Genomic DNA, 25949 nt, shown 5'->3' with positions numbered 1-25949 from the left:
TGGACAAATGTGAATTTTTAGTCGAACAATTGCTGGTTCCTTCTTTTGACATTCCGACGGCAGATGTGGTGTGCATTCTTGTTGGTCCCAACTCCCCGTGGTACAATGACATATATCAATATTTGAAATCTCAAACCTTACCACCCAACCTTTCCGCTAACCAACACCGAGCCTTTATCCAACAGACAGCCAAATATGTCATCATCGCCGACACCCTTTACCGTCATTCCTTTGACCATACCCTCCTCAGGTGTTTGGATTTTGACGAAGCACAAATGGCTTTACACGAGGTTCACGATGGTATATGCGGGGGCCATTTCAATGGTCTGAGCTTAGCCAAAAAGTTGATTCATGCTGGGTATTATTAGCCCACTCTGGAAAAAGATGTTCATGATTTTGTTAAGAAGTGCTACAAGTGCCAGATCCATGGAAATTACATTCATGCACCAGCCCAAGAGCTTCATTCTGTCATATCTCCATGGCCCTTTTCTCAATGGGGATTGGATCTTATTGGCAAGATTCACCCGACATCTGCAAATGGACACAAGTTTATCATTACAGCCACAGAGTATTTTAAAAAATGGATCGAGGCTATCCCCATGACCTATATCACTAGTGTGCAAATTTCAAAATTCCTATTGAATTATATCATATGCCGGTATGGGGTTCCTCTTTCCATAGTCACTGATAATGGTCACCCCTTAAAGAATAAAGATGTCAAGGAACTCTGTGAAAAGTTTCATATCCAACACCGTTTCTCCAGTCCATACTATCCACAAGGGAATGGTCAAGCTGAAGCATCAAATAAAACCATTATCAAGATCTTGAAAAAGGTTGTCAATGACGCTGGTCGAGATTGACATGTTCAGTTGAATCCAACACTATGGGCCTATCGCACTTCTATCTGCACACCTACTGGCGCAACACCTTATTCCTTGGTGTATGGTGCGAAAGCCATTTTACCCTTGGAAGTGGAGATTCCTTCCTTGCATGTTTCCTTGCAACATCTGATTGATGATGAGACACACAGAGTCTCTTAGTTGCACCAGCTTGAGATGTTAGATGAGAAACGTCAGACAGCTCTGACACATTTGCAAGCATATCAAAACCATCTCCGTCGCTCTTATAATAAGAAGGTCAAAGGGCGACACTTCGAAGTGGGAGATCTAGTTTTAAAGGCAAACCCTAAGAATGCACAGTCTATTGACATCATCAAAGGCAAGTTTGAACCTAATTGGGTTGGGCCTTTCATAGTAACTGCAACATATGGCTCGGGGGCATATCAGCTTTCTACCCCAGAAGGTGAACCTGTGTTTGATCCTATAAACAGCATGCATCTTCGCAAATACTAGGCATAATTTTCTATCAGCACTTCTTCAAATATGATCCTAAAAAAATACAAAAAAAGTGAAAAAAGAAAAATACAAAAAACAAAAAAAGTGAAAAAAGAGCAAAAGAGTAAAGAAAAATGATTCGCCCTCTAGTGAAAACCTGGCAAACAGGCACTTTGGGCAAGTACCATGGTGAAAACCTGGCAATCAGGTGCCATGTGTAACAAGATTATTGCTCCATCATCTGTCATGACCTCTAGCTATGCATTCTCTTGGCTGGTTTATCATGTCTATCTTCGTCTTGACCCAATGTCCTATTCCAGGTCTGTTATTGGTCAACATCATTGTCTTTGCATACTCCGGTTTCTTGTACATATGTTTTGGTCCCGGTCTATGTATGTCTTTCAGATGTGCATTAGGTGCATTCCCCTTGTCATGATCAATCACTGGAACTTTTGCATCCAAAAATGTCCTGAAAAGATCATAAAAATTGAAAAATGTCTTGAAAAAATCAAAAAAATTGAAAAATGTCCTGAAATAATTCAAAAACAAATTGAAAAATGTCCTGAGAAAATCCCTAAAAAGTCATAAAAAGTCCTGAAAAAAATGAACCCAAAAACATTTCAAAACATTAACATCCAAAAACATGCATTTTGCAATAAATATCCCTTTTGTGCATAAAGACAAATCGCTAAGCATCCCTCCAACGACACGTAATTCAACATTGTGCTTTAATGAAATCATGCATTAATAGATGAACCTTTTCAATCAAACCAGACATTCAAACTGATCAAAATTGTCATATCAATCAACCTCAAAATCATTTGTCCTTGTCTCTACTATCATGGGTCTTATACAGGGTGTGGTATACTTGAAACCAGACTGTGTCCTATCTTAGACGGGGTATCGCATGTCCTGAAACTAGACAGCATGATCATCCTATCAACACTTTCAACTTTTGACAATGAAGATCAAGATGTTTGTTTGATTTGTTGGAATTTGTGCATCTTATCTTTTTACTGATTTATTTTTGGTTTTGATCATGTTCCTATGTTGCTCGATGATGTCACTGAGTGATTTAGAGTGACCAGGATGGTTCATGGTCTCTTTCTTTTTTGTTGTGATTGCTGTTTGTCTATGATGTGTTTGTCTTTGGCAAAAAGGGTTGCATTTCAGCTTTGGCCTTCAATGCCATGATGCTACGCATCCATTTTGCTACATTAAAATAAAGGTTCTCACCTACAAAGTGCATTACTGAAAGCAAGTTTTTCCTTCATCTCTAACTGTCCTTTGTCCCATTTTCTTCTTACTAACATTTCTTCCGTCTGTTCAGATAGTCAGTTTGGTCTAGTGCTTTGATCCCCCAAAACATATACTGCATCCTGCATCCATTCGGTCAGTACATTTGCATTACATCAAGCATCACATCCAGCATGTTATCCATTTCATATTATCAATGCATCAAAAACACATAAAAAATGCATCCATACATAGAAAATAACCATCAGTCATAACACATTGCATCCCATCATATTGATGCATATCATATCATATATCCACATAATATCAGAGTACAAAAATTGGACTGTCTGTCCTAAGTATGGCCCACAGGCTGACTACAAAATGTCAAACTACATAAATGTCCACTGTCTGTCATAAGGAGCACGTGCCTCTGTCATTGGGTGCTCCCTCTGTCCTCCTCATCCCTGCCATGTCTTGCGGATGATGTCCCTCCTGGTCTTGGTTGTGGTGGTCTCATAGGTCCACTCACTCCCATGCTACTCAATGACCTCTGAGAGTGTGCCCTGCTCTCTATCCTCGATTGTGCCTGATATGAAGCTGCTCTCTGCTCTGGTGGAATAACACCCTCATATAGTGTCCTCCAATGGCGTATCTCCTCTCTAGTCTCTACCAGCATCTATGCCATCTCTTGTGCACTGGCATCCCGAATCAACCCAATATACTCAGTGACTCTCTGTTCCTCTCGCTATGCCTGAGCAATTGTTGCATCTTGAGCCGCCGTGAGTCTGGCTATCTCCACTCTGAACTGATCCTACTGTCTCTCTAATGTCACAATGTGATCATGCTGACTCTCTATGATGGCCCTACATATCTACATACACCTAAGACTCTCCTCATCCCCATCATCCTCCCCATCCTCATCTCCATCATCGTCATCCCCATCCTCATCTCCATCCTCGTCATCCCCCTTCTCATCTTTGTCCTCGTCATTCCCCTCATCCTCCTCATCCTCATCATCTCCCTCCTCCTCTCCTGTGAGTGGGAAGTCCTCTTGTCACCTCGGTACTGGAATATCTGGATCTATCAATGGCACTGGCCGTAGTTGTGCAAACCATCTCGCATACTCCTCTATCATCCCGGTGTCAACTACATCTGATCTCCAATCCCACAGTCTCTGCTATAGCTATGAGAAGTCACCATATGATATGTGTGGCTGAATCATACTCCCCCACTGACTCATCTCTCTGTGAGATCGGGCAAAGTGTGCAGTCCTCCTAGGTACATCCTGCCTCTCTCCAAACTGTCGTCTGACTCTCTCTGGCAGGTACAACTCAATCACTCTCTCACAATTCACTGGTTGCCCAGTTTGGTACCTCTCCTATCTACAATAAGGTAGCTCCTCACTGTCATTTGACCATCCCGGACAATCAAGATATGGCCTCCATGTGAACTCTCTCAGTCTGTCTAGCTCATGTCGCCAGTACAATATGTATCCAAAAGGACCCTATCTCAGTGCTCCCCCATAGCAATACACATATGGTCAGTGTGGTACTACCTGTCTATCTATAATTGGTTGACATATGGCTATGTGCTCAAATGCCCATACCTGTAGCAATGTGACTCCATAGCTCAAAGTCTGAACTCCCTGATATGCTATCTGATGCAGCTGAAAATATAGCATAGCTAGTACACATGGTTCCCATGCGTACATTGTCCCCTCTATCACCATCTGCTCTAGCACTCTTCCCCATCCAATAGGGAATCCATGTCCTCATCTGTCTCCTTCTAGTAGACATGCTATCACCATGGCTATCACCACATATCATCGATCATACTCCGATGCCAGGGTCTCCCAGCCAATCTCTCTCTCTACGATATCCAGATCATCTGCGTCACACTCAAATAATCTGCACAATGCATCTCTCCCTGTCACTAGGTCATACTCTATCATCTCTCCATGAATCAGAATGTGGAGGATACGCCATACATCCTCTAGTGTCACAGTCGCCTCTCCAGTCGCCAGATGGAAGGAGGAAGTCTCTGAATGCCATCGCTCTGCCAATGCGGTAAGCAGTCCTATGTTTGTCCTAATCTCAGGCATGACCATGATATAGTATATCCCTAGTCCTGCTAATGTATCTCTGTTCATGCTCCTAAGTCTATGTCGTAGCATGAAGCAGTCTGGTTGGTTCTCTCGTGTGATCAACGGATACTATCGCCTCTGCATCACAATTGGGGCACATTTTGTCAATTTTAGGGTTTGCTCCTACAGGTTGCATTTCCTCATTTTCATGTCCAAATCAAGGTGTTTTTCATCTAATCTAACCTATCCTACCCTTATCCCCCCTTTCCAGATCATTTGCATGTCGTTTTGGACCAAAATTGAGTTCCCACTGCACAACTGCGCCTGTGTCAAGGAACCTGCACCTGTGTCTTGTAACCTACACCTGTGTACCCTACACAAGTGTAGAAGACCCTACACAAGCACAGGATTCACCCTACACAAGCGCAGAAGTCAGTTTCTGCATCCCCTGTGGGCCCCGCAATGTCCCGCAAGCAAGTCAAATTCATAAAATTGCAAACATGGGTTTTTGAGATACATACCGCTGCTCCTGCGTCGTCTGATCATCTGAATGTGTGTACATGTTCTTCGAGGTGATCTGCCCTTGGAATGCTTGCCATCTCTCTGCAAGTGTCCATTTCCAGAGCAACAAATTCTCCTCTTGGGCTAGTGCAAATGAGCAAATTTCACTCTCTTGGTCTCATTTATAGATCTTTATCAGTGCATAGATGGATGTGCACCCTCTCCATCTTATGTTGGTCATGGTCTTTTGTGTCATTAATTGCTTTTCCTTCACGCATCCGATATCCGATTGTCAGTCTGTTCGATCCTATCATTTTTTATCGATCAATTGGCCTATTTTCCGCTTGTTTCCAGCCCATTCCTCGAGGGGGCATGCATATGTCATTTTCATTGTCTGGGGCATTTTCATTATTGTTCTTTGAAATAACGCTTAAAATCACATTGTCTCAAAGAGGGGCAAAATGTAGACACCTAAAAATGGTCAACGCTTGCGGAGTCATACTTTAACATTTGTGCATTGCCTCATTTTAGGTTTTTGCATCGCATTAACATTCTCCTATGTCACGCACTTGGTTTTTATCATTTGCAAACATGGAGTCCTTCTTCTATGTTCTTCATTTATCGCTTTCAAATTTGGTCTTGTCGACAACACTATCCAGTCATGATTTTGATCAATTTTATCCTGTCGCATCAATGTGCGTGCTCATTTGTCATTATTTTGGACATCGTCAATCCTAATTAGGGTTTTGTCCTCTTATCAATCTTATGATCTGGTGATCGATTTGTCATCGATCATTGTTATGTTCGATCTTGTCATTTTACGATCGATTTGTCATCGATCGTTGTCATTTTCAATCTTGTCGTCTTGCAATCTATTTTGTCATCGATTCTTGTCCTCTTGTCAATCTTGTCATTTTGTGAACGATTTGTCATCGATCGTTGTCTTTCTCAATCATGTCAATTTGGATCAATTTGTCATTGTTCCTTGTCAATTGGCGCATTTATTAATCAAATCGTTTGTCAGCATTGGTCTTTTATCAAGTCAGAATCATGATCAAATCGAATCGATATCAATTATCCTTTATCAAGACCTAATTGTCATCCTTGCATTTTGTTAGTTCATCTTTTAGGGTTTCATGATTTACTCATTTAACCTTGTTTGTCATTTCTCTCTCTAGGATTAATAAATTATTTATTTATCCTAAGTCTTCTCATCGCAATTAAATGTTCATTTAATTGGCTAATTATTCCTCTTTTTGTGAATTAATTAATAAATGACAAATTATTAATTAATTTACCTAATTTTCTAATTTTCATCAATTTCCTAATTCCTATTTTCCAATTTTCTAATTTTCCTAATTTCTAATTCAATTTCCTCCTATTTTTGTGAATTAATTAATAAATGACAAATTACTAATTAATTTACCTAATTTTCATCAATTTTCTAATTTCCAAGTCATTATTTCCAACTTAATTTTCTAATTTCTCCTAAATTCCTAAATGTCTATTTCTATTTCAAAATCTTGTCATAAATCCTTGCATAGCAATTTATCATAAATTGTCCTAAATTGTCATAAATCCTTGCATAGAAATTTGTCATACACATGTCATAATTTTTCTATTCTTGATTTGAATTTCCATTCGAATCATTATCATGCTAATTTGATCATTTCTCCAATTTATCTATAAATTGGATAAATTTCTTCAATCTAATCCCTAATCAGATTATTGAATTTCTAATCACTTTGTCAAATCACATTTCGAGTACTCTTGCGCCATAATCTTGTCTATTTTCTTTCATCTCATGTGTATGCACTTGAAGGTGAGATCCACAAACAAAGGCTATTTGGAGAAGAAAGAAGAACAATGGAGCCACATGAAGGAAGCATTCAGATCTACGTCTGGTTTGCATAGTATTTAGTTTTAAATGTTTTGTCTTTATGTCTTTATTGAGTGTGTTTAGGATAGATCATTACATTTAAGCTTTCGTGATTGGATTAGATTAGTTTTTATATGCTTATGATGATTCCTAATTTCCTATGCTACAGGTAAATATGCTACACTATCTGATTCAACCAAGTATGGCCTAAAATATTTGACTGCCTTGACAAGAGCATAAGCCTACTTCTCATTTATGTCATATTTTAGTTCTGCAATGTAGAGATTTACTCAAGAAGGCAATTGGATGTTCATTCCCGTCATCATTCTTCTGCAACATGATAGCAACAATTGTATGGAAAGATGCAAATGAGAAAATTTGAAATGTCTTGGAAAAATCTACTGACTTTAGTATGGGGGCTTCTTTGATTTCTCTTTTAATATCAACAAAGGCATCAAGGGCCTCTGTTGTCCAATCTAATTTTTCTTCTTTCTTCAACATTTTGGATATTAGCTTAACTATTTCTACAAAATTTGAAATGAATCTTCTTACAAAATTGACTTGTCCAAAAAAGGACTAGATTGCCTTCACATTTTAGAGATAGGAATCTTGTCTATGGAAGCAACTCTCTTAGGGTCAACCTTAACTCTTCCTTTAGATACTATGTGCCCTAGTAGTTTTCTTTCTATGACTGCAATTTGACATTTTTAAGAATTTGGGGATATACCATATTCTAATGCCTTGATGTATCTTTTCCAGGTGTAGGCAGTGCTCTTCCTCCTATTTTTGAATAGACAGTTAAGTCATCTTGATAAACCAACATGATAGCGTTAATCAAATCTGCAAATGCCACATCCATGACCCACTGAAAAGTTGCCCCTACATTGGTTAATCCAAAAGGCATTCTAACATAGACATATGTGCCCCACGGAGTTGTGAAAGCAGATTTATATTGTTCTGATTCCTTGACTTTTAACCTAGTTATAACCTAAAAAATCCATCTATCAAAGATAATAATTCACAACCTGTAACCTTTTACAACAATGCCTCCAGCAGTGGATAGTTGTCTTTCAGAGATGAGATATTCAAGTTTTTGAAATCTACACATAGCCTAATGTCTCCATTTTTCTTTCTGACTGGTACCAAGTTTGAAACCCAATAAGAATGCCTAATAGGTTTTATTATTCCTCCATCTCTTAATTTCATCAGCAATTCCTATATTTTGGGTGCAAGAGTCGAGTTTATGGGCTTTTGATTTTGTCTAAATGGTTTTCATTCAGGTTTTAGTGGGCTCTCATGTTGAAAAAGGTCCTCCTTGTATGCTTTTAAATCACCATATGACCGTGCAAATACATGCCTATACTTTATTAATAGCTATATCAACATCTCCTCGACCTTGGGTGTTATCTTTTTTCCAATGTACACCTTTTTTTGGGTATGTTGTGCTCCTAAATTTATTTCCTCCAACTGATCATTTTGTACTACCGTAGTCTTAATAGGGGCATCATTTCCATCAAAAACTATTTCAAGGGCAACCAGTCCCCTTGGAATTTTATTTGTTTTTAGTTGGACCACCTCCTTCCTGAAGACCATATCTTTTCCATCAACATTATCCACAAAAGCATTGAAGTCTATTTCTTGTGCTTTATATTTGTTAATGCACTACAAAAACTTTACTAAGTCATTATCATCTTCGAGTACCTGCAAAATGTAAATATTATCTGGGATAGAGGTTTGTTCTTGATTTCAATTTCAGATATGTTTGCCATGGTAATGTCATCTGTGATAATCCTCTACTGTATCACCTAATGTAAATCTTATAAAATACCCCAATAATGATAATAACATATATTACTGAGTCCAGTAGAAATATATAAAATGAAGAAATCAATTATTAAAATAATGTTAATATATTAAATAATGTTAATGTATTAAATAATTAAATAATGTTAATTATTAAATGGAATGGAGATATTATATAAGTTAAGTTCATTTGAGATATTATATAAGTTAAAGTTTATTATATAATGTTAATTATATTAAAAGGAATTGAGATATTAAAAAAAGGAAGAGTTAACGCCATGATTACCCCCGCGCGGGAAGTGGTGGGACGAGAATCGCAGCCTAGGCTATGACCACCATCACACCCCTTCCCATAGAAGGGACCCTTGATAGTTCTGATACTTAATGTTAAGTACAGATGCCAAGCTAATAAGATGAGAGGGGGGGGGTGAATCATACAAACTTAATCTTCCATAAAAATATCAGATTCAACCTCGGTAACATATACTTCAGTAATAAAACCAACATTGCTAAACATGCAAACTCAAAAGCATATAAACATCATAACACTCATAACACCAGATGTAACATGGAAACCCAAATAGGGAAAAACCACTGTGGGATTTCGGACCCACTAAGAAATATACTCTTCTAGAGTATGCTCGGTTAAAAGCAAATCCTGTTAAAGATTACAAACACATTGCTAGATGTGACCTGGTTAAGGGATTTCCCTCAGATCTATTAGGATCTTCACCTTGTTAGAAGTGACCTTGTTAAAGGATTTTAAACACTCAATCAGAATGTCACCTTCCTAGAGGGTTTTACAAATAAAGTTGTTAAGTCCACTCGATTAAGAGATTTTCTATCACTTTACAAAATAACAGTAATAAAAATATATCTGCAACTTCACATCTAAAATGCTAAAGCAGATTCTTATTTTCTCAATACAATATAGATATAGAACTATTCTTGTCCATCTAGAGGGCTCTATACTCTATTATTCAAAATAGGTCTTCAAGCTTCAGTGCTCGGTAATCACTATGTAGCATCCCTGTGCATACACTTGCCTGCATACATTGTTTATCAACAGTTCCTTATTTATAAACAATTCGTCAACCACTTAATCTCCTTGATCACATTTCCCATGATCAATCATAGCCATCAGATCTTCAAACTTGACTAGGTTCAATGTATCCTTCAATCTGAAAATGTTTTACCCCATCTTGGAACTTGCATACATTTCTTGGAACTTGTGCTAGGGTATTGTGGTTCAATCTAAGCTGTAGATCTTTCTACCAATTTTCCTTTGCCATAGATTCTTTAACAAACTTCATTCACGACATACCAATCATTTAATCATAGCCAGCTCATCAACTTCCTTCATTAAATAATGCATGTAATCTTTAATGCATTATGTTATTACTCGGTTGCAACTCGATAAATACTAAACTTCACTCGGTAGACATACCGCCTTCATTAACTGATAGCAATAACCTTAGGGTTTACTGACTAGGTTCTTTGCTCGGTAACATAGTGTAGTATTAACCTTACAATCAATAACATATGTAGGATATCAAAACAATCTAAACATCATGATCTCATTATTGTCTAACTCGGTAATAGTTGCCCATTGAATAACTTATTTCTCCCCTTATTCATCATATTCTTTCTGTGTCTTTTACCGACATCTTTATACTCATCAAATCATACTTCTCAAGATATGGCAACATCATACTGAATTAGAAAATCAATTTCTTGACATCAATGACAAAATAATAATATTAAGATAGTAAAACATCCTTGATCAGTTATATCCATAATCATCAACAACCTTCTCAATATCATTATTGAAATGCCAACAATCTCTCCTTGTCTGTTATATGCCAACAACCTCCCCCTTTGGCATTGATGGCAAAACCAATTGATTTGACCTAATTGATTCAAATTGCTGTGAGATTTTGTAATGCTGAAATGCTCTCCCCTTGTCATTAGAATCCTCCTGCATACATTAGTCTTCTCCTCTTTTCTCTTCAGTCTTGCTTTTCTTCAGTCTTCTCCCCCTTTGACAACAATGCCAAAAAGTAAAGAACTAAAACATAATTTCTTCCTATATGAAGTGAATTCTTATTGTTATGTGTCAGCTTAGTCTCGGTCAGAGCATTTTGTCTTCAATTCGTATTCCCTGTATTGTTTCCTGCACACCTTTAGAAAACCTCCTAAAGTGTGTAAATCAACATCAACTCCTTAAAAGATATTCTTTAGAGTCATCGAATTGATGCTTTCACTGAACTCGGTCAGTGAATAGAAGATAGGGGTAGGACCCCTAACTTACTTCTGAGATACTCAAAAGTGTCCCTTGGCAGTGGCTTGGTGAAGATATCTAGTATTTGTTCCTTTGTGCTAACATATTCCAACACCACTTTCTTCTCTTGAGCTTCTTCTCTAATATAATGATATTTGATAGAGATGTGCTTTGTCTTAGAGTGCATAGCAAGATTCTTTGAAATGTTAATGGCACTAGTATTGTCACAGAATATAGTTACTGGCTCGGTAACTTTCTCATTTATACCTTCCAACAGTTGTTTGATCCATGCTATATTGGTGCAATTCAATGCTACAACAACATATTTAGCTTCTGCTATTGATTGTGAAACACATCCTTGTTTCTTGCTAAGCCAACTCACTAGTCTTTCTCCTAAAAAGAAAGCTCCTCCACTTGTGCTTTTCTTGTCATCAATGTTGCCTGCCCAATCAGCATTAGTATAAACTTTTAAATCAAAGTCATTTCCTTTCTGATATACTAAGCCATAATCCTCAGTGCCTTTCAAGTATCTAAAAATTCTCTTGATTGTTGTCATGTGTGTTTCCTTAGGATCTGCAGAGAATCTTGCAACTATACCTACTGCATGTGCTATGTTTGGCCTGTTGTGAACAACATATTGTAGCTTTCCAATCATGGATCAGTAAAGTGTCCCATCAACAGATGGAGATTCATCATTCTTTGATAATTTATAGTTGGTAGTCATAGGAGTACTTACTGGTTTTGAATCCTCCATTCCAAATTTCTTTAAAATTTCCTTTATGTACTTGGATTGAGTAATGAAAATCTCATTTTTCATTTGAAGTATCTGTAAACCTATAAAATACTTTATCTCCCTGATTAATGACATCTCAAATTCTTTTCTCATTTCATTTCCAAAGTTCTTACATAGAGAGCCATTTCCACAAAAGATAATATCATCAACAAATATGGCTGAGATCAGTATTATATTTTTATCATTCTTCGTGTACATATTGTTGTTTTCACTTGTCCTTATAAAACCAATCTTGATTAAATAAGAGTGCAATCTCTCATACCATGCTCTAGGTGCTTGTTTCAATCCATATAAAGCTTTGTTCAATTTACATACCTGATCTTTATTATTGTCTTCAACAAATCCTTCAGGTTGTTCAATAAAAACTTCTTCTAATATACCATTCAGAAATGCAGATTTGACATCCATTTGATATACCTTGAAATTTTTGAAAGAAGCATATGCCAACAATGTTCTGACTCCTTCAAGTCTAGCCACAGGAGCAAAAGTTTCACCATAATCAATTCCTTCTTCTTGAGCATAACCTTTGCAAACTAGTCTTGCTTTATTTCGAATGACCTCACCTTTTTCATTCAGCTTGTTTCTGAAAATCCACTTTGTACCAATTACATTTTTGTCCTTCAGTCTTGGGACCAGTGTCCATGTGTCATTCTTCTTGATTTGATCAATCTCTTTTGTCATAGCATTTATCCAATCTTCATTGTTAAATGCCTCTTTTACTATTCTCGGTTCAAATTCAAATATCAGACATGTGTTCTGTCTCAGTTTGTTCCTTGTCATCACTGGATCATCTTTATCTCCTATAATCTGACTTGATGCATGATGTCTTCTAACATACTTGGCTAATACAGGCTCGGTAGGCTCTGTATGATCTTCTTCATCACTCGGTAACTGGATATTCTCTTCATTTCCTTCTGCAGTTTTCTTGGTAAGACTTGTCGGTTGAACATAGACAAATTCATCATAATCTTCTAGTTCTTTGGAGTTTCCTTCATCATTTGTTTTTACAAATTCATCAATTTTCACATTTGCACTTTATACTATTTTGTTAGATGATTTGATCAGACATTTAAATGCTTTACTTCTAGAAGAATAACCAAGAAATGTTCCTTCTTCACTTTTCTAATCAAACTTGCCATTTCTATCATCTTTGTGTAAATAGCATCCACTTCCAAAGATTTTGAAATAACTTACATTAGGTTTCTTGTCATACTAGATTTCATATGGTGTCTTCAAAGTTCCTTTCTTCAATTGTACTCGGTTCAGGGTGTAAACTGTTGTGCTTATTGCTTCTCTCCAAAATGTTTGTGGCACTTTCTTTTCAATCATTAGGGTTCTGGCACAATCCATAATAGATTTGTTTCTTCTCTCAACAATTACATTTTGTTGTGGAGTTCTCGGTGTAGAGACTTGTCTTTTAATACCATGATCATTGCAGAATAAGTTGAACTCATCAGATGTGAACTCTCCTCCTCTATTTGATCTAAGACATTTCAGTTGTCTTCCTGTTTCATTTTCAACTCTTGCCTTGTACCATTTAAACATTTGAAAAGCTTCTAATTTTTCTTTTAAAAACATTACTGACATCATCCTTGAGTAATCATCCACAAATAATATGAAATATTTATCACCATAATAACTTTGAACTTTCATAGGACCATAAAGATCAGTGTGCACAAGATCTAAAATTCCCTTAGAAGTGTAGGACTTACTAGTAAAGCTTGATCTTGTCATTTTACCCATATGGCATCCTTGGCACATAGCATTCTCAGGTTTTTCCAAGCTCGGTAGACCTCTGACTCGGTGCTTCTTACTTATTTTGATCAGATTATCAAAATTTATATGACAAAACCTTTTATGCCATAACCAGGTATCATCTATCTTTGCATACAAACATTTATTTCGAGTTGAGTCAAGGTGAAATGTGTTACCTTTTTTTTGTGTCCTGGTAGCAGTTAACTTTCCATGCTTGTCATGAACTTTGACAATTACTTTCTTAAATTCTATTCCGTATCCTATATTGTTTAGCTGTGCTACACTCAACAAATTATATTTCAAATCTTCAACCCAATAAACATCATTGCATCTTGCATTGTCAAGAAGTGTTATGGATCCTTTACCTTTTACCGGACATGATGCATCATTACCAAATCTTACATAACCTCCATCATAGTCTTCTAACATAACAAACTTGTGTTTATCACCTATCATGTGATGTGAGCATCCAATGTCTATGATCCAAGAATCATTAGTATTTATGTGAGATATTAGGGCTTTTCTTCATACCTTTCTTCATCTGATCCATCTTTGATAGCCACATAAACTACTTCCTTTGTATCAGTTTCATCTGATTTATCATCATTGGATTCCTCATCAGCTATTAAGCATGACTTTCTATCTCTTCTTCTGAAGTCTCGGTGTCCTCTATAATGATTATCTTTCTATCTATCATCTCAGTAATATCTCTTTTCAATAGAATATTTGTCAAGATAGTTAGAAGCCATATGTCCTATCTTATTACAATTAAAACATTTCAAAGGTAGTTTTCCTCTATACTTACCTTTGCCTCTCAGTAACCTTCTGGCTAATAGTGCTTCAAACTCTTCTTGCTTTCTGATTTCCTCATACAGTTTGTGTACTTCCTCCATGTTCTTATGAAATCTTTCACTTGCTCCACTGTGATCCCCTTTAGTGTACTTACTCATTCTATCATTGTAATCATCAGATTCACCAATAAGAAAAGAACTAAATGCAGATTCAACTTTATTTACCGATGACCCACTATAATCAAAGTTACTTAACTCAAATGCATGTATCTTACCAATAGTAGCATCTAAAGAAACTGGCATATTGGGTACAGACCTCAATTCATTGATTGCAAAGACTTGGATTGCATAAGCTGGTAGAAGGGTTCTTAACAACTTACTTGTTATATCCTTTTCTTCAATGGTTCCACCTGCTCGTTTGATTTGATTGACAATCTCTTTTAGTCTTCTACTATACCGAGTTATGTTCTCACCTTCATTCATCCTCATAGATTCAAGTTGTCCTCTTAGACTGTCCACTTTTGCTCTTTGTACATGTTCATCACCTCCATACACAGATATGAGCTTGTCCCACATTGCCTTTGCATCATTGCAGCCTTCTAGATTATTAAACTCTGAATTGGTCAATGCAGATGTTATTTCAATCATTGATTGAATATGTTCTTTCTTTGCCTTTATCTCTTCCATTGTCAATGGATAGGTGCTTGGTGTAATGAAATGATTCTCCAGATAATATACAACATATTCTCCAACACTTGATAGGTGAAGCTTCATCCTTTTCTGCCATGTAGAGAAACTTGACTTGTTCAGCTTTGGTGCATCCCTCTTATACATCTTTGGATCTTTGCCTCAAGTACCTTTAAACTTTTCTTATAGATTCCAAAGCTCTGATACTCAATGTTAAGTACAGATGCTAGGCTAATAAGGTGAGAGGGTGGGGTGAACCATACAAACTTAATCTTTCATAAAAACATCAGATTCAACCTTGGTAACATATACTTCAGTAATAAAACCAAAACTACTAAACATGCAAACTCAAAAGCATATAAACATCATAACACTCATAACACCAGATTTAATGTGGAAACCCAAATAGGGAAAAACCACTGTGGGATTTTGGACCCACTAAGAAATATACTCTTCTAGAGTATGCTCGGTTAAAAGAAAATCCTGTTAAAGATTACAAACACATTGCTAGATGTGACCTAGTTAAGGGATTTCCCTTAGATCTGTTAGGATCTTCACCTTGTTATAAGTGACCTTGTTAAAGGATTTTAAACACTCAATCAGAATGTCACCTTGCTAGAGGGTTTTACAAATAGGACTGTTAACTCCACTCGGTTAAGAGATTTTCTATATCTTTACAAAATAATAGTAATAAAAATCGATCTGCAACTTCACATCTGAAATGCTAAAGCAGATTCTTATTTGCTCAATACAATATAGACATAGAACTAATCTTGTCCATCTGTTGGGCTCTATACTCTGTTATTCAAAACAGGTCTTCAAGCTTCAGTGCTCAGTAATCACTATGTAGCATCCCTATGCATACACTTGCCCGCATACATTGTTTATCAACAGTTCCTTATTTATAAACAATTTGCCAATCGCTTAATCTCCTTGATCACATTTCCCATGATCAATCATAGCCATCAGATCTCCAAACTTGACTAGGTTCAATGTATCCTTCGATCTGAAAACATTTTACCCTGCCTTGGAACTTGCATACATTTCTTGGAACTTGTGCTAGGGTATTGTAGTTCAATCTAAGTTGTAGATCTTCCTGTCAATTTTCCTTTGCCATAGATTCTTTAACAAACTTCATTCATGGTATACCAATCATTTAATCATAGCCAGCTCGTCAGCTTCCTTTATTAAATAATGCATGTAATCATTTAATGCATTATGTTATTACTCGATTGCAACTTGGTAAATACTAAATTTCACTCGGTAGACATACCGCCTTCATTAACCGATAGCGATAACCTTACGGTTTACCGAATAGGTTCCTTAGGGTTTACCAACTAGGTTCCTTGCTCGCTAACATAGTGTAGTATTAACCTTACAATCAATAACATATGTATGATATCAAAACAATCTAAACATCATGATCTCATCATTGTCTAACTCAGTAATAGTTGCCCATTGAATAACTTATTTCTCCCCTTATTCATTGTATTCTTTTTGTGTCTTTTACTGACATCTTTATACTCATTAAATCATACTTCTCCGGATATGGAAACATCATACTGAATTAGAAAATCAATTTCTTGACATCAATGACAAAATAATAATATTAAGACAGTAAAACATCCTTGATCAGTTATATCCATAATCATCAACAACCTTCTCAATATCCTTATTGAAATACCAACAATCTCTCCTTCTCTGTTATAATGCCAACACTATTATATCCCAAACCCTATGCTTGTACATTTATAATTGTATATGGGGGAAATGAATAACAATAATAATGATATTGAAAGGCTAAATGAATTCAACCACAAAACCCTAGCCTAACAACAACAAAGATCCACCATAGCATATGAAGATTACCTAAGACAATGCAAATCAAATGAAATCACAAAGATTATACCATCACATGTCCAATAGGGTTTGGATCTCCATTGATCTTGTTTGATATATTTGCTCTCAGATTTTATGTGCACAAGAGCTCAACAAAGAATGGAATGTGGTTGCAAGTAGGATCTTATATGCCAAGTAGTCAATTGATCAAGTAGTTAGGTCATTAGGGTTTGATAATGAAGGAAGCATCTCCTTATATAGAAGTCACTATATGAAATGGAGGGATAAGATTGAGAGGTGTAAAAGGAGGTCGGCTATGATTAGAGGGTAGGAAAAAGAAATAATAAAATAATGAAAGGGGTAGGTAGTGTATGAATTAAGAGATGAATGACATGTGTCATAGGTAGAAAAGGTTAATGAATTAATTAAATAAATAAAGATTTATTTAATTAATAGAAGAAGTGAGATCAATTAAATAAATAAGATATTTATTTAATTTAGGAAAAGGATAATTTAAATAAATAAATGTATTTATTTAAATGAGAAATAAGGCTAGAAGAGGATAAATGAATTAATTAAATAAATAAATATTTATTTAATTAATAGAAGAATTAAGCTTAGATAATTAAATAAATAAAATATTTATTTAATTAGACTGGACAATTTTGGGTGTCTACATTTTGCCCCTCTTTGAGACAATGCGGCTTGTCGCGTTGTTTCAAAGAAGATAATATGAACTGATACAGAGTTGCCCCAAGATGGGAATGATATGCCCCCTCGAGAGATTGGATGAAAATGTCTAAAAAGATTGAAGACAATCTCTCGATAAGAAAGATGGGATAGAATGGACTGACCGGATAAAGTGATAGAGTCATGGGATAATGAAGACTGACTCGAGAAACAAGGGCTAGGGCAGTCTATATGATAGACCACGAGGGAAATATATCCTCATTGTCATCCACACATCCAAGAAATCAGAGTGCAGAGTGAGATAGAGCAGCAATAGTCAACAACGATGGCTTTGGTTCACAGATTCGACCATGTTCGCCGATTCTAGAGGCCAGCAGAGGCAGGAGAGCCGGTAAGTACCACAAAACCTCCTCGTACTTTGTTGCATTTATTGTTGTCATTAATGCATGCTAGATAGGGAAATAAATGTGGTTTAGGTTAGGGTCCAAAATATGTCAAAAATGTCCAGGTGTGTCTGCATTGGTGCCAGGCACGTCTATGCTCACTAGGTGCATCTGTGTTTGTGCTAGGCGCATTTGTGTCGAAAAACGCGTCTGTGCTGAATGCAGCCGTGTCTGTGCTATGTAGGCACATCTATGCCAAAAAGGCATGTCTGTGTCGCCTAGGCACATCTATGTAGAGCATAGGCACGTCTGTGTGTTTTAGGCACGTTTGTGTAAAATAGGTACGTTTATGCAATCTTCAAGCACGTTTATGTCAGGAAAGCGTGTTTGTGTCCAAAAAATGTGAATTTGTGTCTTCTAGATCAAATCGACAGTTCTGTGATGAACATACACTGTCAATTGGATAAGCTGCTGAGAAGATACACTCAAGCAGGTCCTCTAGGGAAGAATAGGATTGCGAATAGGGCTAGGATTGACAATTCTGTGATAGAACATACGTTGCCAATTAGGAAACTACTCAAGAGGATTCACTTAAGCAGAGGCCCTAGGATAGGATAGATCAAGGAACTTTGTGATGAATAGTGAGTACCAAGATATAGTACTTTGTGATGAACAGGGAGTACTAAAATATGAGCAACACTTTGTGATGAACAGTGAGTGCAAATGTGAGCAACACTTTGTGATGAACAGTGAGTGCAAATGTGAGCAACACTTTGTGATGAACATGGAGTGCCAAACACGTAGTACTTTGTGATGAATAGGGAGTACCATTAGGATAGAAGCAACACTTTGTGATGAATAGTGAGTGTCACTAGGATAGAGTACCATATGCACTTAGATAAAAAGTAGCATTTTGTGATGAACAGTGAATGCCACTATGACTGACATGATTGATTTGCTTGACTGCAGGAGTATTTGCCTATGTTGGAGTCATGGGAGAGGTTCTCGTCGATGCAAAGATTGCGACTTGAGCTGACCTTCAAGGACTGAGTGGCTATTGAGGCTATGGGTCTGAGACATATTCTGTATGTGCCTGAGTTTTGGGCGAACATGGGACTGCTGACTGCACTGGCTGAGAGATGGCACTCAGAGACTTGCACCTTTCATTTACTGATGGGGGAGATGACAGTCACCCTCGAGGATGTATACAGGATTTTGAGGATACCGATCGATGGGGAGCTGATTCCCTATGATCAAGATGGAGATAGGGAGGCCCTGAGATGAGTGTTCTAGGACCCATGACTGGAGATGAGGGCAGGGCATGTGGCTTGGGACACCATGACAGCTACAGGATTAGCGCTGCTAGCAGTGATAGGAGGAGCGATCAGTGGGTTCTTGTGTCCTGATAGAGCGACATGAGGGTTGGCTGTGGGCTAGGGAGGTGTATTGGAGACACTGGTGACACAACACACTAGATATGCCTGGGGACCATGTGTGCTGGCACACCTCTATTACGAGTTAGTTCAGTTTGTGTACCATGGGTCAGTGGGATTGGGCTGCGGGATCACATTGTTACAGGTGTGGGCCTATGAGCATCTGCTAGTGATGAGACCGATACATTTCAGGGGCAGAGGTCATGGACATAGTTTCGTACACTTGTACGACATGATCACTTCGCAGCCACGGATTGGCAGGTTAGAGCACTGGCGGCGGGTGATTGATGACATTGATATGGTTATATGGAGGCCATACCTGGGATGCAAGCAGTGGGAGGATGATGTGGTAGAGCTTCCCTACACCTTCTGGAGTAGGTATCTGATTGGGTGGACACCCTATGTACTGGAGAGGTAGCTAGTGGATAGGGTAGGTAGGTAGTTTGGTAGGATCCAACAGATGCCACGGGGTTCAGGCATGTATGCACGGACTGTTGGGGATCAGGCGCAGTTTGGGCCCTTATTATCATATGATCAAGCTGTTACACAGCTAGTAGAGATGATGCCCCTACCCTGGGACATATGGCCAGAGATCAAGGATGTTGACATGGATGTCGAGTACATAGCATACTGGGCCGAGCACCCATTTCCATGCCTAACGGATCCAGGAGAGCTACTAGATGGAGATGGTGGTGGGGATGGGGATGATGATGGAGTTGATGGGGGTAGAGGCCGACGAAGGAGGAGGGGGCTAGTTGGAGAGAGGAGGGTGGCACCACAGAGGGAGGGTGGAGAGGACAGGCAGGCTCAGGTGGTGAGGGGTCGCGGTGGATTACCGCTACAGGTGCCAGCAGCATAGGGTCCCAGACAGGTGCAGGTATAGGGACAGGTACAGGGACAGGTACAGGGACAGATACAGGGACAGGTACTAGTACAGGCATAGGCACAAGGGTAGGCACCCATATAGGGGGAGCCATAGGGGGCTGAGGCAAAGGATGATGAGCTGATGGAGCTGAGGGAGATCTGCTAGGGACAGGCAGATGAGATCTAGGACCTGGAGAGGGAAAGGGATAGGCTCAGGAGGCAGCTTAGAGATACTGAGCGGGAGTGGGATCAGGCCATTCAGTGCTACACAGAGGTTGAGATAGCACTGAGGGATGGGAGGTAGGCGACAGAGGACACAGGGGCTGGATATGCCTACGTCCTATGAGCAGGGGAGGAGATTGCCTACTGGCGGGATCTCTATTATGGTGCAGTCCTAGCTGATCAGTGGGCGAGGAGCTTCCATAGACCATCACAGACAACGACAGCTATAGGAGGGAGTCAGAGGAGATAGGTGTCTAGTGGTGGGGTTATGGGTCCTCCACCACCACCAGATAGAGGGGACAGGAGGGATGATCCTGGGGCGGGTCCTTTGGGGGCTTAGATTCCGTCAAGGCTAGGTGGCTCCGAGGGAGGGAGTTCATCATAGCCGTAGAGAGCTCCCTATGTATCAATACTGTATCATTTTTGTATGATGATGTAGACACCTTCAAGTGATTGTAGCCATATGATTTTGACATCATTGTATCATGACACTTTATATATATATGAGATGATTCTTCTTTGCGGCAGCTATATGCATGTGTACCTATGTGATATATGTTTCATGATGTATGTTTTATGTGATGCTTATGATATGGATGCAAATATGTACATGATGAAATACAACTTTTTTTGTGTTCTTTTATGTTTTATATGTGTATGCAAATGTAAATGTGAATGTATGTAATGCAGATGAATATGATAATGCAGATGATTATTTATATGATAAAAAATGTAATATTGCTAACATGTGTTGCGTGCAGGATGTGATGCAATTGTAATATCTATATGTATGAAATGCAAATGTTTTTGGTGTGTCATTATACTTAGTCATGTGATAGCAAGCTACGCAGACTCGAGAAGGACGATGGAAGTCAATCAAGAAAGGGGGATGGAAGACAAAAGATATGAAAGTGAAAGAGCTTCTTGTGATTTATCATCATTGAGCTTTATTATGGCAAGTAGGTTATGACAATCGAGACATATGTTTGACCCAGAAAGTCATTGTACCTATTTGCATGGAGATAAGACAGTCTCAACAAGGAATGTGCCAGTTCATACTAGACTCACAGTGTCCTCATATCCTTGGACAAGTCATAGCATTACTAAAAGACAATCCACAGATAGCAAATACAAATAGGTGACGATATCCCATCCTCGCCTTTCTAGTCAAAGACATCCTGGAGATAGAATCTCTAGTCAAAGACATCCTGGAAAAGCTAAAAGACATGTCACCAAAAGATAAAATCAAAAGAAAACCAAGACTCGACACCAACATCCACTATAGTCCTCAAGTTTAGTGTCTTTTGTCACTTGTATAAGTCTTATTTGATTATGGTCACAATGTTTACTTTCACAAAAGGATAGATAGCACTGAACCATATGTTGTCTAAGTCTGTTGAAAGATTTGATTTGTTGAAGCCCATTGTTGCTGCTGTGTCTCATCTGAAATTGACTGAATCCATGAAACTGATACTTTATTGTGGAGAAGATGAAACTTTATAGCGGATCTATGATGCAAATGTTGCTTTATTGTGGATTGTGCGCGGATAGACTAAAGGAAGCTAGAAGAAACTGTACTCCTTGAAACATGTGATGTTCTTAGTTCCACACCCATCACTAGACATAGGATTTGCCTTAGCCACAGATAGGATCTGATTTATTATGGATAGAAAGAGAGGTTTATTATGAATGGCTAACCAATCTTGGGTAGATCAATAACAAGCCATGATGGGAATGGGTAAGTTTATTATGGATGAATTGGTCATGAGTGTGTGCAAAGTGAAGGATGAAAGTGAATCCTGAAGGAGGAAGGAGCAATGTCTCTACACATGGCACTGGTGACCCAGTTTTCACCATGGTACTTGCCTAGGGCACCACCGAAGTGGTTTTCACTTTTGGACGAAATGTTTGTCTTTACTTTTTTTGATTTTTTCAATTTTTTTTGTGTCACAAGGCACCTGTTTGCTAGGTTTTCACCAAGTAACGATTTCTTTTTGTTTTATAATTTTTTGTTGTATTTTTGAACATTTTTTAATTTTTTGTATTTTTGAAATTTTTTGGTTTTTTGTATTTTTTGAATTTTTGATTTTTTTTGTATTTTTGAATTAGGATATTCCAAAGAGCTATGTGTAGAACTTGCGAAGGTGCATGTTGTTGATAGGATCTTCCAAAGGTTCACCTTCTATAGTTGAGAGCTGATATGCCCCAGATCCATATGCTGCTATAATGATGTAAGGACCAAGCCAGTTTGGTTCGAACTTGCCCTTCTTCTCTCTGTCTTGCTGATTGTTAGGATTTTCTCTAAGAACCAAATCACCTACCTCAAATGTGTGAGGCTTGACCTTGTGATTGTAGCTGTGACTCATTTGTTGTTGATAAGCCTTGAGATGATTAAAAGCAATTTGTCTTCGTTCATCCAGTAGTTCAAGTTCTTGTAAGCGAGAGACCCTATAGTCTTCATCACTGATACTGTTTTGCAAAGAGATGCATAAAGAGGGTAGCTCGACCTCAATAGGCAAGAGGGCTTTAGCGCCGTAGACAAGTGAATAGGGTGTAGCTCCTGTGGGTGTGCGAACACTAGTGCAGGATTAAGTTGGATATGCCAATTACGGCTAGCGTCATCAACTGTCTTTTTGAGGATTTTAAGGATTGTCTTATTAGACGCCTTAGCTTGACCATTACCTTGGGGGTAATATGATGTGGAGAAATGATGGGAAATATGGAAGCGGTCACAGAGTTCATGAACATCTTGATTTTTGAAGGGATGCCTGTTATCAGTGATAATGGAAATAGGAATACCGTATCAACAAATGATATAGTTGAGGATGAACGTAGTGATCTGTTTTCCAGTGACTTGTGTGAGAGGTATAGCTTCAATCCATTTTGTGAAATATTTTGTGGCAGTGATAATGAATTTATGACCATTGGAAGGAGGGTGAATCTTGCCTATGAGATCGAGTCCCCACTGACAAAAGGGCCAAGGAGACGCAATTGGTTGAAGTTCTTGCACTGGTGCATGTATGAGGTCTCCATGAATTTGACATTGCTTACATTTCTTGACAAACTGATATGAGTCCTTTTCCATATTGGGCCAGTAATATCCAGTCCTGATGAGTTTCTTGGCTAAGGTAGGACCACTAGCATGTGGACCACATATCCCTTCATGTACTTCATGTAACACAATCTGAGCTTCGTCGCTTTCTAAACATCTAAGAAGAGTGCCATCTAGACCTTTCCAGTATAGGATATCAGCTAAAATGACATATCGAGAGGATTGGCGAATGAAAGTGCGACGTTGGTTATTTGATAGATCAGGAGGTAGGGTATTGTCACGAAGGTATGTGAAAATGGAACCATATAACTGGGACTCGGGACCAACGACACATATCATCTCAGTAGGAATGATTTCATATGAAGGAACCAATAGGTTATCCACCAAGAACTCATAGCGGGTCTCATTTGGAGGTAGGTCGATCAATGAAGCAATTGTAGCCATGGCATCTGCGGCTCAATTCTGCTCTCTTGGTATCTACTCAAAGTCTATCTTTGTGAAGTGCTGTTTTAGGTCATCCACCATTTGTTTGTAAGGCATTAATTTTTCATCTTTTGTTTGTTAATCATCAGTTGCTTGACGGATTACAAGTTGAGAGTTCCCAAAAACACAAAGTTCCTGGATCTTCCACTGAACTGCAATCCGTAATCCAGTTGTTAATGCCTCATATTCTGCTATATTGTTAGTGCAAGGAAATGATAAGTGGTATGACTTTGGTATAGAATCCCCTTGAGGAGTTATAAAGAGGATGCCAGCTCCTACCCCATGCTGTGTGTATGAGCCGTCGAAGTACAGTTGCCATGGCTTCACATGTGACATTGTTAAAATGGATTCATCTGGAAATTCTGAACTTAGAGGAACATCATCTATCATGGGAGCATCTACTAATTGATCTGCAATGGCTTGTCCTTTTATTGCTTTTCTATCCACATACTCAATGTTGAATTCACTCAGTATCATTACCCATTTGGCCAATCGCCCAGTAAGTGTTGCTTTATTGAGAAGGTATTTCAATGGATCGATTCTTGCAACCAACTTAGTCTTATGAGTGAGCATGTAATGTCATAATTTTTGCAAAGCAAAGACCACAGTGAGACATGCACACTCAATTGGTGTGTAGTTTAGCTCATATCCCACCAATGTGCGACTGATATAGTACACTGCTTTTTCTTTGCCCTCAGCAATTTGTTGTGCTAAGAGTGCCCCCAGTGCTATTGGAGTAGCTGATATGTATAGTAATAGAGGCTGATCTGGAACTAGTGGCATCAAAAATGGTGGATTCAAAAGATAATCTTTGAGTGTCTGGAAAGCCTATTGACAGTTATCATCCCATTTGAATTTGATGTTTTTATGTAGCAAGTGCTAAAAAGGATTACACTTATCTGCAAGTTGCGCTATGAATCTTCATATGGACTAGAGTCTGCCTTGTAAAGACTGAAGTTGACTGTATTTTCTTGGTGGTTGCATCTCCAAGATGGCCTTGACTTTTGCTAGATCAGCTTCAATTCCTCTTTTGGATACAATGAATCCTAGGAGCTTCCCAGAGGTTACTCCAAAAACACATTTCTTGGGGTTTAATCTTACTTTGTATTTTTCCAACTGATCAAAGATGACTGAAAGTATGTCCAAATGTGTATTTCTATCTATTGATTTGCCCAAGAGGTCGTCGACATAATCTTCCACAGTTACATGCATGAGATCATGAAAGATAGTAGTCATGGCTCTTTGATATGTAGCACCTGCATTTTTTAGCCCGAAGGGCATGACATTCCAGCAGAAAGTTCCCTTAGGACAAGTGAATGATGTTTTGTGTTGATCCTCAGGGGCGATCTTTATTTGATTATAACCAGAGAATCCATCCATCAACAATAACATTTCATGACCTGCTGTGAGATCGACAATCAAGTCAATATTTGGTAATGGGAAGTCATCCTTTGGACAATCTTTGTTGATGTCTCTGAAATCTGTACATATTCTGATGCTGCGATCTGGTTTACTGATAGGCACTAAGTTGGAGATCCATTCAGGATAATCAATTGGGCGTATGAATCTGACGTCCAATAATGCGACTTGTGGATGCATCTTTCTTAATTTCCGTTTCACTGGTTTTGCCCCTGGTTTAACTGTCAAATGATGCATTACCAAATCTGGATCTAATCCAGGCATATCAGCGTATGACCAGGCAAAGTTGATTTGTCATTCTTTGAAGAAACTTATGAATTTTGACCTTTCTGACTCCATCAATGATTGAGCCAGGAATATGTTGTGTGGAACCTCTTCTGTACCAATGTTTGTTTTGACAGTCTCTTCTACCAACATA

Source organism: Cryptomeria japonica, chromosome 6 (assembly GCF_030272615.1).
Source record: "Cryptomeria japonica chromosome 6, Sugi_1.0, whole genome shotgun sequence".
NCBI classification, from domain to species: Eukaryota; Viridiplantae; Streptophyta; class Pinopsida; order Cupressales; family Cupressaceae; genus Cryptomeria; species Cryptomeria japonica.
This window is presented reverse-complemented; position numbering follows the sequence as displayed.